The sequence below is a fragment of the Crinia signifera genome, chromosome 12 (genome assembly GCF_055691185.1).
Source record: "Crinia signifera chromosome 12, ASM5569118v1, whole genome shotgun sequence".
Lineage (NCBI taxonomy): Eukaryota > Metazoa > Chordata > Amphibia > Anura > Myobatrachidae > Crinia > Crinia signifera.
Window position 1 is genome coordinate 65,308,694 of NC_139228.1, and position 18,303 is coordinate 65,326,996.

Sequence of the window (18,303 nt, forward strand, 5' to 3'; positions counted from 1 at the left end):
AGTTTGACACCACTGGTCTAGATAGTCTACAAGATGCAGAGGCCTCCATTGATGGCCGGTACTGTGGGAAACCGCTTGTACCTTCCAAGACTTGAATTGTTGAATTTGTTTTAATGGCTTTTTGGTGCTTTTTAGCCTCTCAGACAATGTCACAGAGGTGAAGCTGTGTTTGGCATTTTGCAGAATAAATAATGCTGCAGTTTTGACCAACAACACTTTCTGCCGAGTGCGGGAGTATTATGGGGAAACTCCGAAGGCGAAACGTTCGTGGTCACACGTGGGACAAAGCCAAGACTTAGCAGAACAGTTTGTAAAATGTTTTCCTATTGCTCGCTGCAGGACTGTAGGACCTGAGCGAAACGTTATTGCATTTTGTCACCCATCTTCCCAGGGAAGCTGAAGAACTGATTGAAAGCAGAGAAATGTCCAGTCTGGGATGATTTATTGCCATTCCCTTGTGCTGTGACATGCCAGCGAGAGCCGGTCACTTGGAGCATTTCAAGGTAACCAGCCAATCAGAACGCTACATTGTTATTCATTGTAAACCAAATCAAGGGTGAATTATTAAAACCAAAGGGAGCAAATGACGGTTTAGTGACAGGCATGAAACTACATGGGGTCTGTTACCAAGAGCGGCTCATTTCCAATGCAGGATTAAGAGTCTTTTTTATTATTATGTATATCACCAATTCGCCATGGTGAGCGCTGCATTTTTACATACTGCATGATCCATAACATACTCTTACTGAGAACTATTTTATTATATAACCCAATATTTTGTTATTTTTGGATGGTTTAGGATATGTTACCTTCAGTCTGTGGGCGAAATGTAAGGGGAGGCGTTTTTTTTTTTAGATTTTTTCCGCAAAATATGCCGTTTTCGGGCATTTCCTGAAAATTGCATATTTTATAGGGTGCGATTTGCGGCAAAAATCGCATTTTTTAAAGGTGCGATTTTTAGTTAGATTAAAAATCGCATCCAGATGTTTTCCCATTAAAAAGGATAGAACTCGCATATTTAATGGGTTGCGATTTTTAGTAAAGGTTACTAAAAATCGCAAAAAAAATAGACCAGGTTCTGCCTGGCGATTTGATCAGAAACATGCACAGATCATTGAGATCTGTGCATGGTTCTGTTGTAAAAAAATAGTTAAAACAAAAAAAAGAAAAAAAAACGGCGTGCGGTCCCCCCTCCTAAGCATAACCAGCCCCGGGCTCAAAAAGCCGGTGCTGGTGTCATAAAACCTGAGGGACAAACAAATAGGGGTTCCCTTGATTTAATGAAACCAGCACCAGGCTCAAGGTCCAGCGCTGGTTCCCAAAATACGGGGGACAAAATGACTAGGGGTCCTCCGTATTTTAAGAACCAACACCAGACCCAACCAGCCAGCAGGGTAATGCCACAGCCGGGGGACACTTATTATATAAGATCCCGCGGCCAAAGCATTATCCCCGTGGCTGGTCAGCATGGGCAGGGGTCCTGGGGAAGTGGGGACCCCCCCAATAAAGGACTTACCAGTCCATGCTGAAAGTCCGGGGCTGTCCCCGATGCCCCTGGGCGGTGGGCATCGGGCTGATGCAAAGTGTAAAAAAAAGAATAAAAACTATTGTTTTCATTTGTAGAACTATGAGTCCCAGCAAGCCTACCCCGCATGCTGGGACTTGGAGAACCACAAGTCCCAGCATGCGGGGCATTAAAGGGCCCGCTGGCACTTGTAGTTCTACAGTACAAAAAATGGTTAAATAAAACACACTGACACCCAGTAAAATAAAAGTTTAATACATACATAACACACACATACTGATACTTACCTACCTTGAGCCCGTAGGTCGGTCCCTGGATCCTGGGTCTGGGGTCCGGGGCTCCAGGGCAGAAGAGTCCGGTTCCGGGGCCTTGGTCCTGGTTCCGGGGCTGGTCCGGGGCTCCAGGGCAGAAGAGTCCGGTTCCGGGGCCTTGGTCCTGGTTCCGGGGCTGGTCCAGGATCCGAAGTAGTCCAAAAGGGGTACCTAAGGAAGGAAATCCTACTCACCTGGTCCCCGGCGATGACCTCGGCATCTTCTCCGGCAGACGCACTGCTCCCGGCTGGTACCCGCTCACGGACTGGAGAGGCGCAGAGATGTTTCATCTTCCGCGCCTCTCCTCAGAATGATTCCATTGGCCGTCTCTGTCTTTTATAAGCTTACTGTACATAATACACTATTAACTGTTGAGTGCCAACGTCTCTGTGAGAGATGTGCAAAATACCTGCTAAAACTGCCACATTTGTTATATAAATTCAAATAAAAAAAAATGCTGTGTGCTGCTATATTTCCTACATAACGCAAACATTACAGGTCATTGTGATGAATACAAATGTTTTCTGGGCAAATTTCACACCTATTTTGACAAATTCTCTTGGCACTCAAAGGGTTCATGCAGCTTCGGTACAATTGCTTAAATTAGTGAGTCCTGACGTAAATCCGCCAACGTCCATTTGGGTATAGTAAGAGATAACACAATAAAGCACCAAGGGCGAGATGTACTAAAGGGAAAATGCGGTAAAACCCCCGTTTTACCGCATTTTCCTATGTACTATTACCCGACCGCCACGTCACCGCAGTGTAGGGTATCGCCACCTTTGGGTGGCGATACCCTATAGAAGCCTATGGGCTTCTTTCCGCCGCCCGACGCCTCCGCCGAAAAACCCGCCAACCCCCCTCTCCCCCTCCCTCTCTTACCTGGTCCAGGTCCTCCTGGACCTGGAAGGTAACACCTTCCTCCCCCTAGTGACGCAGCCGGACGTCCTTCCGGCTGCAGGGGGGAGGAAGAGGTGCCGGGGACAGCTTGCATAGCTGTCCCCGGCGTGAGGGATGCAGAAGGGGGCAGAGAGGTGACGGAGACCCCCCGCACACCACATTCCAGGTATCGCGGGGGGCCTCCGTCACCGCATCGCGATGCCAGCCGCATATGTTAGTACATATGCGGCGGCATCGCGGCGGGGGGGCCGCGATGGGCGGCGATGTATTTTAATACATCCCGCCCCAACAATGTAAACAATTTACAGATATTAGAAGTACAGATTGAGGAGGTATGCAATCTCCCCCATTGGGAATAGCGGCAGGGCCCTATTCAACGCTGTCTTTACCGACAGTGTTGAAGAGGGATCACGTCAGAACGAGCCCAACTTTAGAAGCTGTCGGGCCGGTTCTGCCGATAACGGAAGGATTGTCGCGATCACGGCCGCAGATCGACAATCCATGGCCGTTTACTCGGACATGACAACTTTTTGCCGATCGGCAGACGGGACATTGAATCTCGTCTGCCGATTTGCTGTTGGACAAAACGCAAACGGGCCTGGATCACGGCTGTCGAAAGGGATCAACAGAATTATGGTGGCATCCACCCTTATAAATGCATTTGTTCTTGTGATAAAACATGAATATATCTATCTCTATTTTTTTTAAGTTATCGTTAAAGTGTCAAAGTGATAAAACCAATAAAAAGGTATTAACTCTGCAAAAGTAAAAAAAAAAACCCTCACTTGTTTCGCAGAATAAAATTTGATTCATCAGCTGAGCAAATGTACGTTCACAGATAGGAGGTTGTTACTGCTTTTCTAATATGTGAGTCATTATGTCAGTCATTGATTGCTTTAACACACTCCCTTACTGCTTGGTAGTTCAGATTTGGGCTGGAATCTGTAGCTCCAAACATGCCCCTGTGTTAATTTAATAAAACCAGCGCATTTTACATCTGCCCACAAAAAACAGAAGGTGCATTCCGAGGGAGGACAGAACTTACAAAAGAAGGACTGTCCTCCCTAAAAGAGAATGGTTGGTCACCTTAGCTATTTGGCCATGCTAACACAGTTGCAGAGCATGCTGGGATGAGTGGTTCAACAACTGCTGAGGGCCAAAGCTTCCCCATCTCTGACTTAACATGAACGTCACCGCCACTGGCTTCTGGTTCCCTGTGTCAGTGATAGGCTGGGGACGTGGCACAGCACCTGACAGTGGCGCCCTCGGGAGGAGCGACGCCGACTATCCTTCCACCGGCCTTGATGGCGGTCCAACGCGTCGACGCCGTCATTAATTCAGCCCCACAGTATGGAGTTGTTATTAGATTAAGCATTTAATTCTATCTTATCCAGATTGCTCCGCTCAGCAGGAACGTTGCCATAGATCTGTTACAAAGGCGACATCAAAGTAATCAACTTATTAGAGGAGGTAGAAAGAAGTGATAATGAGGATTCTTCCCATGAAAGAAGAAGAAAAACGCGATACCTTGCAGTTTATTTTATTTATTTTTTTATAACTAAGCTATACACAGAGGGGCTTATTCATTTTCTGACGGCATTTGGCGCAGCAACGCTCACCATGCTTGATGTGGGAGACGTTAGGTATCTGAAATGAATGAGTGGAATGGCAGCTCTCACTTGCCGTTTCATAGCTGATTGCTATGAATATTATGGGACATGATCATGGCTTCAGGAGAAATGTCATGACCCAGTATTATTAATGAGGGGTGGGCCCGCCATCTTGGGAGCATCGCTGTGCCTCTTTTTCAGGACCCTAGTACTTTGTTTTTACTGTGGCCCCTGGTCATGATCTAACATGTTATTAATGAAGCATTAAGGGCCAGATGTATCAAGTTTCAAAAAGTAATACAGTAAGTGGAGAGCCAGCCAATCAGCTCCCACCTGTCATTTTTCAAACCCACCCTGTAACATGGCAGGTAGGAGCTGATTGGCTGACTGTTCATCACTCTTCATTTTAAAGCTTGATGCCTAAGGGAGAAACCGACAATATTTGAAAGAATATTGGGGCCAATTCATTATCCTGCGCAGCCCCTTCACACATGCTCAAACGCTAGGTTCTGGAGTATGTGTAGTTATGGGCCCCTCCATTATTAGGGGTCCTAATATTCAGCACGTTGCAAAAACTGAAAGGGCAGCCATGGGTTTCAAAGAGGGGTACACCAAAGTATGGGGTCACTTGATGAATATTCCGATTACTGTATGTCCATTACTGCCATTGGGTACAATGTAGAGGGATCCAATCAGATCCCTCTTCACAATATAGCGATCCTCCCCGCGGGCGAGTGCCGAAACACTTTCATTTTACAGAGTTTGCCGTATAGGCCCAATTCAGACCTGTGCATATTAGCTGCCGAGCAGACAAATGCCCCCAACCCACCGAACGCCCCCCCCCCCCCCCCCCGCCGACTAGCATACGAGCGGATGTGTACGCTGCCGCACGGAGGACGGAGCATTCAATGGTCACTCGCCATTGAATGATTTCTCCAGCCTTCTCTCTGAAAACTTAACTTTTCAGATGCCCGTTATCCGCCGGGTTAGTGGCGGGTGCTGACGTCATGTGATATCAGCCGTCTGCCCCGAGCAGACATCGATGCAGCTTCTTTATCAGGGGTACACCCAGCATTTCTATGGGCGCACCCATAAAACACTGGGCGGTCCTCTACATCCGCCCTCTGCATAAAGTGGATGGAGATAAAGTGCCAACCAATCAGCTCTTAGTTGCCATGTTACAGGACGTTTGGGATAATGAGAATTCGGAGCTGGTTGGTTGGTAGTTTTTGTGTAGATGTAGAAAGCATTTAAAACAGTGGAGATGTTGTCAATCAACTTCACTATACCATTTATCAATTGCATTCTATAAAATGATATGTACCGGCTGATTGGTTGCCATGGGCAACTTCTCCACTGGTTCACTTCTCATTTCACTGCTTCATACATCTCCCCTTCTATCTCGGCCACGTTCCTTATATGTGTGATCACCCTTCAGCGCAATAACATGGTGAACCTGGTACTGTTATCAGCAGCATGCATGCATTAATATGGGATGCAGTTATATTACTGGCGTATTGGATGATGGCTCACAAAATTCTTACACCGAAATCCCGACTGCCGTCAGTACCCCTGGCACCAGAACTTCAGCATGAATGAGGATGCCGATGTCTGATTTCCAACAACCGGAATCCTGAACGTAAGTATTCTGGGGCGGGTTAGTGTCAGCGCTGGGAAGGGTACTTAAGATTTAGGCACTAGGGGGGAATTTAGGGCTAGGCTGCAAGAGATGGTGGGGGAGGTTAGCGTTAGGCTGCTGGGTGGAAGGATTACGGACTGAGAAGGGGGGTTACTAGAGCTGGCTCTGGCTAATTTGATGCCCATGGCAATATTTTGGTTGGTTCCACCTTGCACTTTTGCTAGTTCCACCCCTGACCCATTACGTCACACCGTATCGCTCCTTATTCACATTACACCAGACAGTATTGCCCTTATACACGTCACACCACACAGAAATGCATGCAGCAAAGGTGGCCAATTCTGCTACTGTCTACCCCACCCCACCCCTCCCCCACACACAGTCTTTTCCACCCTGGCACTCCGACATGTACTGGCTCAGTTATATGAGCTGCATTCCCCTATGCATTCTAAATGCCACAGGCATTTGCCTAGTTTGCCTATGCCTAAGGCCGGTTCTGGGGGAGGGGTGCCGGATGACTGCCTGACATTGGAATCCCAAATGTTAATTTCGATGTCGGGATAATAACCGTCGGTATCCAGATTGTCAGACCGCCATACCACACCCCTGGGGGGTTAAGGTAAGGCTGCAGGGTTAGGGTTAGGCACTAGCAGGAAGGGTTATGGTAGGACTGCGGGGGGTGTAAGACTAAGCCTGGTGGGTTAGAAGGGTAGGGAGAGAGGGATGGTCACTAACAGAGCCCTTGTTTGTCTACCGGCCTCTCCACTGCTGGGATATTTTATCCCATTAATATCAAATTTGCAGAAGAGAGAGAGAATCAGTGCCTATTTGCCAAAGTCCACCTCCCTCTTTCGACTGTTTCTGCTGCCACTGACCGGCGCTGCGTTTGCATTGCAAAAAAAAAAGTTTTAGGAATCACAAGAAGTTTTTTTGTGGGTTAACCATGTTTGCTAGGGAAGGGTTAAGCACTTAAACAGGGTGCGTGTCAGCATAGAGACCCAGCACTGTATAAATTCAAGTTTAAAAAGAAGAAGAATAAATCTTTAAAATGTACTTTTTTTAAAAAAAATAAAAAAATCAGAAAAGCAGGCAAATGGTTTATCAAGTCCCGGGGGGATCTAACATCCATTTGTCCAAGGCAGAACACGACTTTGCAAACGTCTGTGGGTTGGACGGCTCACTGGCCTCTCACCATCTGACATAAATGTAATGTTTTGGAGCGAAAGGTCGAAGCATAAACCATTTTCGATTGGGCAGAGGATGTTCAGGTGCTCCCATTGATTTATTCTGAAAGGAGAGGATCATTGCTTATTTTTTTATATAAACTACTTTTTATTTTTTATCTAAATTTATACCAGCGCAGGTTCACAGTGTCCCCGGGGGAATACTCTGAACCGATTGATTTTTTTTTATTCTGCGACTCTGTCTAGCTGATCGTCCAGCTGTCATGCCGGAATCAGATCAATGAGAGACCTTTTAAACGCTCCGCGTCAAAAACACTAGGGCATCGCCTAATGGCTTTACTACACAGGGAGGAAAATCGTCTTCCCCTTAGAAGTCACCATAAGAAAAACTTTTCAGTTCATTAATTCACAGGTTACTTTTCTTATGTTTTTGTTTTTCTCCGGCATATTAGATGCTGTAAATATCCTCAATTCTTGTTCTTTTCTCCTTTTAAACAAATACTATTACACATCAGAGGCTTTTATCACACAGAGAAGTTTAAAGAAGCCTTCAGATTAGAAGCAAGCCCACCGGTGAGAATCCTAGTTATTTATCTCTAGAGATGTGTGAAGTTTTTTTTATTTTAACCATTTAAAAATTAAAATTTGAATTTTTTTTACAATATTCAGTAAACTCCTAATTTGATTTTGCGGCTCGGAATCTTTTTCTTGTGACTCAAGCGCGGTTCGCCACCAAGGTCCAACATTCGTCAAAGAGGTCCAACATTCACAACCAAAGTCCAACATTTGTCATCGATGTCCAACATTCGCCACCAAAGTTCAACATTCACCACCAAGGTCCAACATTCGTCAATGAGGTCCGACATTTGCCACCAAGGTCCAACATTTGCCACCAAGGTCCAACATTCATCAATGAGGTCCAACCTTCCCCACCAAGGTCAAACATTCATCAACGAGGTCCGACATTTCCTGCCAAGGTCAAACATTCGCCAATGAGATCCAACACTCTCCTGTAAGGTTGATTGTTTCCGTTCATGGCTATATTTGGGAGGGGGGGGTTGCTATTTTTATAAAATCAGGTCAGTCTCCTAGCATTCCAAATAAGCAGCCACTTGTATACATTTATGAGCCTTTGCTATGGAAATTAGATTGTAAGCTCTGCTGACTAATTGTTTGGTTACAAAACACAGATGAGATGAAAACGATTCTAATAACGTTAGGTCGACCACATATCAAGCGCCCTAACGCTTGCGTCTAACTCTTGTCACTCTGGACGCAGTCGTCTATCTCTCAACAACTTCGATTAAGAGTGGTTGACCACGTGACTGTCGATGTAGACAGCGTCGATCCACTATACCGTAACCGGTTCTACATCCTCACTACCGCTGCCCCGTATTTCACTGTATATTACAGCAGATAGGACTAGGATAACGCTATTCAGTAGTAATTGCATCATCCAACCTACCGGTCACCTACTTCAGTCAGGAAGATGGTGGAACTGCGAGACGGCAAAAGCCCCGTACACACTGGATGACGACAGACTCCGTGCTGAGCAATGTGGTAAATCACAGATCGCTCAGCAAACATCATGGCACACAAGTGATACACCCGCAATGTGTGCTGTGCAATCTGTGCTGTGCGGGGTTTAGCCTACGGTTTATAGGCAAAACCCTGTGATATAGCAGGATTGGCAGTGTAAGCACTTTCTAGCTCTGTGGTCAACAGCTATGCCGTCCCCCAGGGCCATACACCAGGGCCATGCACACGGAGCGATCCGTGCTTAATTTCTAAGCAATCTAGTCAGATCACTTAAAAATGGGCCCCATGTGTGAATGTATGCCCCTGTCGGGAGATCGGGAAACGGAAGAGGAAAAAAAATGCTGTAACAGCCCTGTTTTTGGGGTATTTACCGCATTTTCATATGCTGCAAAGCCCCACCGCCAGGGCTTCGCCGTGGGGGGTTACGCCAGTTCTAGATGGCGTATCCCCATAGAAGCCAATCGACTTCCCTTCACGTCCCCTGCCGCCCCGTGCTCCCCTTCCGGGTGCAGGAGGAAGGAAGAGGAGCCCTGGCAGCTGGGTAAGGATCCAGTGAGGGAGGAGGAACCCGCTGCCCATCGCCGGCCACAACGCAAAGGACAGCTCTTATCGCAAGAGTTGTTCTTTGCTTTAATAATCGCATTTGTTAGTGCATAAGCCATTATTTACTATGCAAATGCCGGCGATGTGGGGCGGAGGATGATAGAGAATCCCACCCTGAATGAGGCCAATGTAATATTGACCCAGTCTGCAATGCGATAATTGATTACTTGCAAGGAAGCTATGTCCCTAAGATGCCACTCCAAAGCCTTATGGCTTCGCCTGCGCTACTGCCACCGTCATCGTCGCAAACTCCCGGCCGATACCGACCTCCCGACTTTAAACCCAAACTCTGGAGCTGAAGAAGTAGGCAATCAGGCATAAACTCCTATCTTATGTACAAATGATAGCGACATTTTTTAGAACTGCTGGGATAATGCTATCGAAGATGGTATCACTGGAATTTTGCATCTTGGTGAATGAACCCGTCCTTCCGCAAAATTGCATTTGCTCAGAATATCGCTGCACCTTCGCCCATCTCTAGTAAATCCGTCGTGTTCAACGAAACGGACTTTGGGTACGAATTTGATCTTCGTTACACACCAGGACTGTAGTCCCTACCAGACCGGGAATATAAACGAATAGACCGCATCTTATAAATGCATTTTTAGTTCTCTGCTTTTATATTTTAACATTTATTATCCCCACATAAATTCCCGGCGTTGTTGCTGCTGTCACTATAGCGAGACACTCATTAGAGATATAATGTAGAGTTTTCTGTAGAACAGAGGAAGTGTCACCAGCGATAACACGAGGTAATACCCTCTCCTCACTATTTTCCCACTAAGATTATATGAAGCTCGCCTTCTGGAGTAGCTCCAATCAATGTTGCTATTATTATGTGGCTTTTGTACTCCTTCTTATGGGCTAATTAAGGTATATTGTGTTTTCCGCTGGAATACAAGTGGATGCTGTTAGCGTGTTTTTAATAGTTGCACTACAAACCTGTGAAAACCAGGGGCAGTACCTTGTCATCGCACTATGTTTTTCTCTGGCACTAGACTACAATTAGGTTTAATTCTTACCTGATGTTACACTTATTAGCGTGAGATGTTTAAAAAAGGAATATTTGCGACTGCTTGCAAAACAACTAAAACGAAAAACACGTACTGCGCCTGTGAATGACTCTATCGTTGCTATGGGGGGAAGGAATACAGCGACGGCTTTGAACGCAAATCGAATGATAACGTACAGAGTGGAGCATTGCACCCACATATTTTAAGTACGAAGCATCTGAAATCCATTCAGAAGTTGCACACTGCATGCTACCATATTTGTGTAGATGGTCAGTGTACATCGCTTGTCGCTGGTACGGGCCAATAATTAACCACTGCCAATTTCCGCAATGCATTTGCTAAATTTTGTTATCAGAACACGAGGAGGGACTTCTGTTCTCCTAGAAACGTCCGACACAAAATCTACTTTGGGTGGCCAAAATATAAAAACTGCCGTCATTTAACCCTTTGAGTTCCAAGTGAATTTGTCGAAATTGGTGTGAAAATTGGCAAGCAAACATTACATCCGGCGGGGGTCTGGTGGTCATATCGCTAACTGCCAGCCCCCGCACGAGTCCCCTTACAACGGAGCTCCACCGCCGGTCCCCACCACCTCGCCGCCGGTCCCTGCCCCTCGCCCCCACCTCCCCACTCCCCCCCACCAACTCTGCCCGTTTCCCTGAAACGGAGACTGCCAGGGTTCGCGTCCCCATCACCTGGAAACTGGGAAGCTCGTGCGTCCCAGTCAGGTAGAGTGCCATCTCGCCAGCAGGGGTATTCTGGCGAGCCCCGGCGCTAACTGAGAGGCACTTCTATATATTATATAGGAAACACTATTTTTTTTTACACATTTTTTTATTTGGATTTATATACCAAATGCGAGCGACGCCGGCATTTTTAGCGGATATTTTGCACATCTCTCACATAGATGTCGGCAGTCAAAAGGGTTCATCTAAATTTTGGAGATTCATGGTTTCACAGCACAAAATTATATAGAAAACTGTACATCTGAGTTCAATGTTGTTGATTATTGTTATATTGGACAGCAGCTAACATCCTTCTTCAGTCTTTCGGAGCAGCCCCTACACCCTTGGAATAGATTTTATAGCTGAGGTTCTAGGAACCAGCTCACTGTAATAGGATAGTTCAGAGCATTCCAATTTTAAATAACCAGCGCACAGTGAATGCCGAGTCCTTGTTGCAATTAGAGACTGAATCAAATTGTTCTGATGGTAAACATATTGTACCGGTTATTAAGCCGAGCATAAAAGTGAGCAGATTCCAAAAGCAAAAGACAAACTGTCACTTGGAAAGATATATTGCATGTAATAATAACTCCCCCCTCCCAGATAAATAAAAACCCTTTATACAGTCTTCAAAAGACAGACGTGTAATGAAAATCTAATGACTGTGGCTTTATACATTAATATTATCGGAACGTATAAATCACATGATTTATGTGGAAAGGGGAGTCCTCTATTCTTCTCCTTGATCATTCCCGTTTAAGACACCGATGCATAATACGAGGATTATTTAAATGTGTCGCGGCCGCATGATTCTCATTAAGTTTTTTTTCCCCCCAACTTGTTCCCCACCATCCAACCGCTTCTCTGGTGGTGGCCCTGAAATCATGTGCGAGAGGCGCCAGATATGCGAGGCCTTTACTGTGGCTTGCAGGATTCCAGTGATGAACTCAACACAAATTATATTCATTTGCTGGAGCTATTCTGGATATTTAAATCACCCTCTTTGTGTGTGTCAGCAGAGCACAATCCAGTAATCATGTTTCTCTCATTGAAGAGTGATTAAGGCATCAGCGAGCAGAAGTTATGATTCCCGTCTTTGTGTCTCTGGGTTCCGTACAAGATGCACAACTCCCAGCTTCAGGTGTTTGTGGGGCTTGATTAACGAGGATGATGATGAAGCTGCAGGGTTGTCTAGGCCCTTCTCTATTTACTAGGCCTAGCAGAGCCTGCAAGTAACGAGCATCGAGGATGAAAAAGGCAAGGGAAGACTCAGCAACAGACTCTGCAAAATGAATTCATTGTTCAGATATATGTGTATGAAGAAATATGCATTGTTTGGAAAATGGATCGTTGCATTCGTTTAGGCAGAATACAGGGCCAGTGCAAGGTTTTTGATAAAGGTTTAGTCCGATTGCTTAGAAATGGTGCTTCAATCGCCCCGTGTATATGTCCCCGACAGGTGGATCTCATTTCCTCTGACACCGCCCCCCCCCCATAGGCGGAGCCACTGCCAGGATATATGGTATTCCCTGCAAACTACAATATTTGCGCCTTACCTCCCATACTTTATAAAGGGACAGTGGTTTCACAAGGAAGGAGTGGGATCACACAATAGTACCCCCAATTTAAGTTATGCTAAACATTAGTCCAATCATATTCAGATTACACTACATGTAGTGACCCTGATTCATATTACACCACATATTAGTGTCCCTTATACACATTCGGACATACAGTAGTGCCATGTATTCAAGTTATGCTACACAGTGGTACTCTTTATACATGTATGCTGCACAGTAGTGTTGTTAACACATAAAGTAGTATTACTTATTCACATAATGCCCACAGTAGTAGTAATCCAAACACTATGGGTGACATTTAATAGAATGCGATTTTTAGTAACTTTTCAAAATCGCCCCTGGATGGGGAAAGCCTGGGGGGGGGGGGTCCCCACTCCCCCAGGGTCCCCATCCAAGGCTGACCAGCCACGGTGCTCATGGTTCAGCCGGGGAACCTTATGTAACAAATGTCCCCCAGCTGTTGCATGACACCGCGGGCTGTTGGAGCCCAGTGCTGGTTTCAAAATACGGGGGACCCCCAGATTTTTTGTTCCCTGTATTTTTGGAACCAGGACCGTTCCAAGAGTCCAGGGCTGGTTTCAGAAATACGGGGGACCCCTACGCTTTTTGTCCCCCGTATCTTTGGAACCAGGTCCGGCTCAATGAGCCTGGGGCTGGTTATGGTGAGGGGGGACTTCACGCCATTTAAAAAAAAATATATATATATTTTAAGACAGGACCATGCACAGATCTCAATGATCTGTGCAGGGTTCTGGCCAATTCGTCTGTCTGCATGTGTGGAGATTTTTAGACACATTTTCCTGAATTAGCATGTCATTAAATATGCGATTTGTATACTTTTCAATGGGAAAACATCTGGATGCGAGTTCTGGCGTTACTAAAAATCGCACCTTCAGAATGTGCAATTTTGCGGCAAAAAACTCGGTTTTTGCCGTTTTTCACATCTCAAAATATGCTATTTTGGAAAAACGTGTGATTTCGGCCGTTTTTTGACTAAAAATCGCACAAATAACATTTTTGCATCTCATTAAATGTCACCCTTTATGTCCACAGTAAGTCCCCTTTATACACATATCTGTCTCTGTTCCTCCAGCAGCTTCTTCAGGTGCGCTGATGGCATGACATCACATACGACGTACCAGTAAATAAAGCCTGGAATTACTGTGCAGGGCTGTGGTGGCGTTGGAACTGAGTTCCCCCTACAATTACAGGTGGTGGAACTCACCCTGTTCTCCTCCACTTTAACCCATGCCTGGCACTAACAAAAAGTAATTTACCGAATGGTAATGGAGTATAGATGCGAAAGACCTTTACATGTGCGTTAGAATCAGTTTTACCCACAATGAATATTGTTCTGTTATAAATATTGTTTAATGAATCAAAACAACACGGGATTCATTCCTCGTGAGATGGGCGCTCGAGCCGTCTGTCTGGGAGTTGCTAGCTGTTGTCAGAACGTGATCAAGGTTCTAATAGAACAAAAAAAAAACAAATTACAATTTTTATTTAAAATGCCTATCTCTATTGTGCTGTGTTTCATTACTTTACGAGACGGTATAACAAATTGTGAGACTCGCCGCGGCAGAGTTTACCTATCATTTGTCTTCAACTGATAAAATATGAATTTATTTGTATAGGTGACGTCCAAGTATTGAATTCCCCGGTCTACAATTAGTCAAACGTACTTTTATAAATGCCGGTAATCTAATCTCCCGTGTGGCTTGAAAGAAAAAAAAAATCAAAACTCTTCTTCAGTCTTTTTGTTAGGAAAAAATATTTGAAAAAAAAAAAGATACAAACAGAAAGCGATAATTCAGGAGATAATTTTTTTTTTTTTTTTTTACCAGTATAAAGTATGAAGTTGACATAAAACTGGAAAAATACAGATTGTATTTTTTTTACAAGCTTAAAAAAAAAAAATATATCACAGGGTAATGAAAAATATGATGCATTGTTCGAGATAATCAGATAAAACAATTTCATTATAATAAAACATTCTAGCAGTGATTTGTATACCTTTTCATCAGCGCGGTATGTAATTATGAATGATATCTGTATTCTTTCTTGTTGGAGAAATGTTTTACGCTATCAGCACGTAACCAACATCAACTCTATTATAGATTTTTAAAAGTATCTCTATTAATTTACAATTTATTGTAGTAAACATTAAGGCCGCAGATGGAGGTGGGCAAAGGTCAGCAGGTACTTTATGAACGGTTGTTATTTTATTTCTTTCAGGGAGATGTTGAGGTCCAGATACTAACATTGCTGGAGGGTGAAAAGCTGCACTAAGGGCCTGATGTAGCTTAGTTAGTAAAACTAAAAAGCATGCAAATAGGCAAACCCATGCTGCGTTGGAGACGGGGCAGATGTAACATGTGCAGAGTTAGATTTGGGTGTGGTGTGTTCTTCAAACTGATATCAAAATTGCAGTGTAAAAATTAAGCAGCCAGTATTTACCATGCACAGAAACAATATAACCAGCCGCGGCTCCAGAGGAGAGGCTGCAGCACAGTTCAAAATTCTAATAGGGGAGCCACACCAACTGCCACCAACTGCCATCGCTGGCAGTTGGTGTGGCTCCCTTATTTTAATTTTGAACCGTGCTGGAGCTCCACTTCTGGAGCAGCCACTGAATATGATCCACCTACATCTAGCTCTCTCTGCACATGTTACATCTGCCCCATCTGCACAACAAGCACTCGGTATTAAACAGAGAAACGTTCACAGACGTGCACAGGGGAGGGGAAGTGCGGGGTGTGGGATGGTGCATTCGGAAGAATGGTGGCTACCTGCTCGCTGGGCTCGAGCACTTGCAGCCCAGAAAACAGATCTGAATCAGGCCCCCATTTCTCAGTTAACTAGTGAACAATGACTTCCCATCTTATTCTCATTCTGCTTCCATGACGCACTGCCCCGTCTGTATCTATGTTTCCTATAGAGCGACCATCTGGGCCATTTTGGACTGTGTTGCCTCCATGATAATTCTGGGTTGTAGGAAGATAAATCCGGTTCTTCTGGTCAAATGCAAATTCAGAACAGAATCTTCATTCACAGAAAAGGAGCTAAAGATTTTCAGGATCTTTCTTGGCAACTGGAAGCCCCCCCCTAGGTGTTGTTCTGAAGCACAAATACAGTTTTATATACTGAAGTGTCTATTATTATATCAATGTATCTATTCCTATAGGGAAGCACTTGGCCAATTAAGGGTGTGATCATAAAGCAGTGGAAGTTGGACCTCACAGTATTGTTCTGACCCTTTCTGCCTCGTGCATTTGAATGAAATTACCCCCTAAGAAAAAAAAAAACTTAGTTCAAAGCTCATGTCGACCTTTTTTATATGGTGACCTTATTTTATGTTGTCATTATGCTTCCTTGGACCTTTTGTCAATGTCAACCTTTTGTGTGTCGACCTATTGACTTTTGACCTAGACACCGTAGACCAGGGCTGGGCAACACCGGCCCTCCAGATGTTGATGAACTATACATCCCAGCATGCCTTGCATCAGTTTCAGCATGGCCACATAGCAAAACTAATGCAAAGCATCCTGGGATGTGTAGTTCATCACCATCTGGAGGGCCGGTGTTGCCCAGCACCTGCCGTAGACCTATCAAGGTTATGCAGTAATTAGGTCGACAGTAAAAAGGCAGACACTTGAAAAAGGTTGACATGCCTTTAGTCCACATGGTCAAAAAGTTGACATGAGCAAAAAGTTGACATGGAAAAAGGTCAACATGAGTTTTTTAATGATTTTTTTTTAATTTAAAGCCGACTCGTTCATACTGTACCATCCCAGTGGGTATAGAGGGCTAATATAAGAGTGCGCTGAGCGCAGGGGGACGTGGTACACTTATAATGTATTCATGACGACCTGAGTCGACAGACACAAAAAAGCGATATTTTCATGTTAACCATTTTATTTCATGACAACATTTTCACGTACATCTTTTTTGCCTGCGTCTTCTTAAAGCATGTTGACGTTTTTCGTGTGTCGACATTTTGGCTGTTGACCTAGTCCATGTCGACCCACACCCCCTATCAACCATATAACAATGTCATAATAGCAGCTCACGCTGTGCCACGGCTTCTACCGGGCTCCTTCCTCCCCCCCCACAGTTAATGTTCTATTCATTTGAAGAAAGCAAATAAAACGACGCCGCTAAATATAATATGGGACCCTGCAATTAATTTACAGGAGAATAAGAAAATATTTTGAGATTGTTTTGGTCTTTGGGGACAGAATGCTGCATCTCCTATTTGCCCAGTAATGGCAATTATTGCCGCTTCCGGGTGTAATAAAAATATAACAGGAAAAGATATAAGGTTCTCGGTGGAAATTGAGCTGAATCTCCCACTGTGGAAATAATCAGGAAATTAAAAGCTTAGCAATGTATAAAACTGCATCGCAACGTAATATCGTTAGAACAAAACATTATCATATTGAAAGGTAAAAACACGTAAATCTTTGTTGTGATGTTAGCCGGCTGCTTCTCATTTCATTTGCCGGGAAAATAATCTAATAAGTTTTGCAAGTCGGGGATGTAGAGAGAAGCACAAGAGATTTGCAAGAAATACACGTCGCGATAATTGGCTTCCTTCCGAATTTGGAGTAGGCTAGGAGGGAATCCAGATAATCATTCGACAGTGTCGACAGGACAGCATCGTACGGTCGACATGCACTATGTATAATAAGTCGACACACGCAAAAGATCGACATGACGCATGAAAAAGGCTGGTTTTTCATGATTATTTTCATTTCTTGCACTTAATTTGCCATTCGTGTGGACTACTACAGAGGACAGTAAAGAGCGAGGCAGATGGCCCGAAGCATAGCGAAGGAAACGAGCCATTCACAATAATTGGGGGGGCTACATGCTCAGGTGTAGACATTGACGCCAAAAAAATGTAATGTCCACCTTTTCATACGTCCACCTTTTCCATGTAGACTTTTCCAATGTCGACCTTGAGCAGTTAACCATATCGACCTAGACACCACGGACCCTATGAGCCATAACTGATAGGACCACCATATACGTCAACTTCAAATTCCCCTGGAATGTAATCTGGGACAGATATTTTTGGGCGGCCAATGTGCATCAGCAGTCAACCAATTAATCAAATGATTTGCTGTCTTTGTAACATACTGTAGCTTCATTGATCAGCTACGCAAGTGGCAGAATATTCACACATCTCATGAAATCTATAACTTCCCGATGACCCCCCCAACTGCTTATTCACAGAGTCCTCACCTGCACATTACAGAGGGCTACCAACTCGTTGGCCAATAAAACAGTGAACCCTTTATATGCTATTTAGGCGAATTGGAGTAACGCGCAGGATGATGATCTGGTTTGTTCAAAAGGCAACCTGGGATGGACTAGGAAGGGGAATTAGTTACTTGCCAATGGCCAAATGTGGTTTTAATCAGTCTGTGGGGCCAGTGCTGGATTAAGCCTTCAGGGGGCCTGGGTCAATTTAGACATTACTGGCCACAAACTGCACAGGAGAATATTATACTGTCAATGGGTAACTGTGTGTGTATGGGGAGTATATATATATATATATATATATATATATATATATATATATATATATATATATATACACCACATGAAAAGCCTGTTTGTCCCTCCATACCTTACTCTGTAGGAGACCTCACAGGCTCAGCGCTGC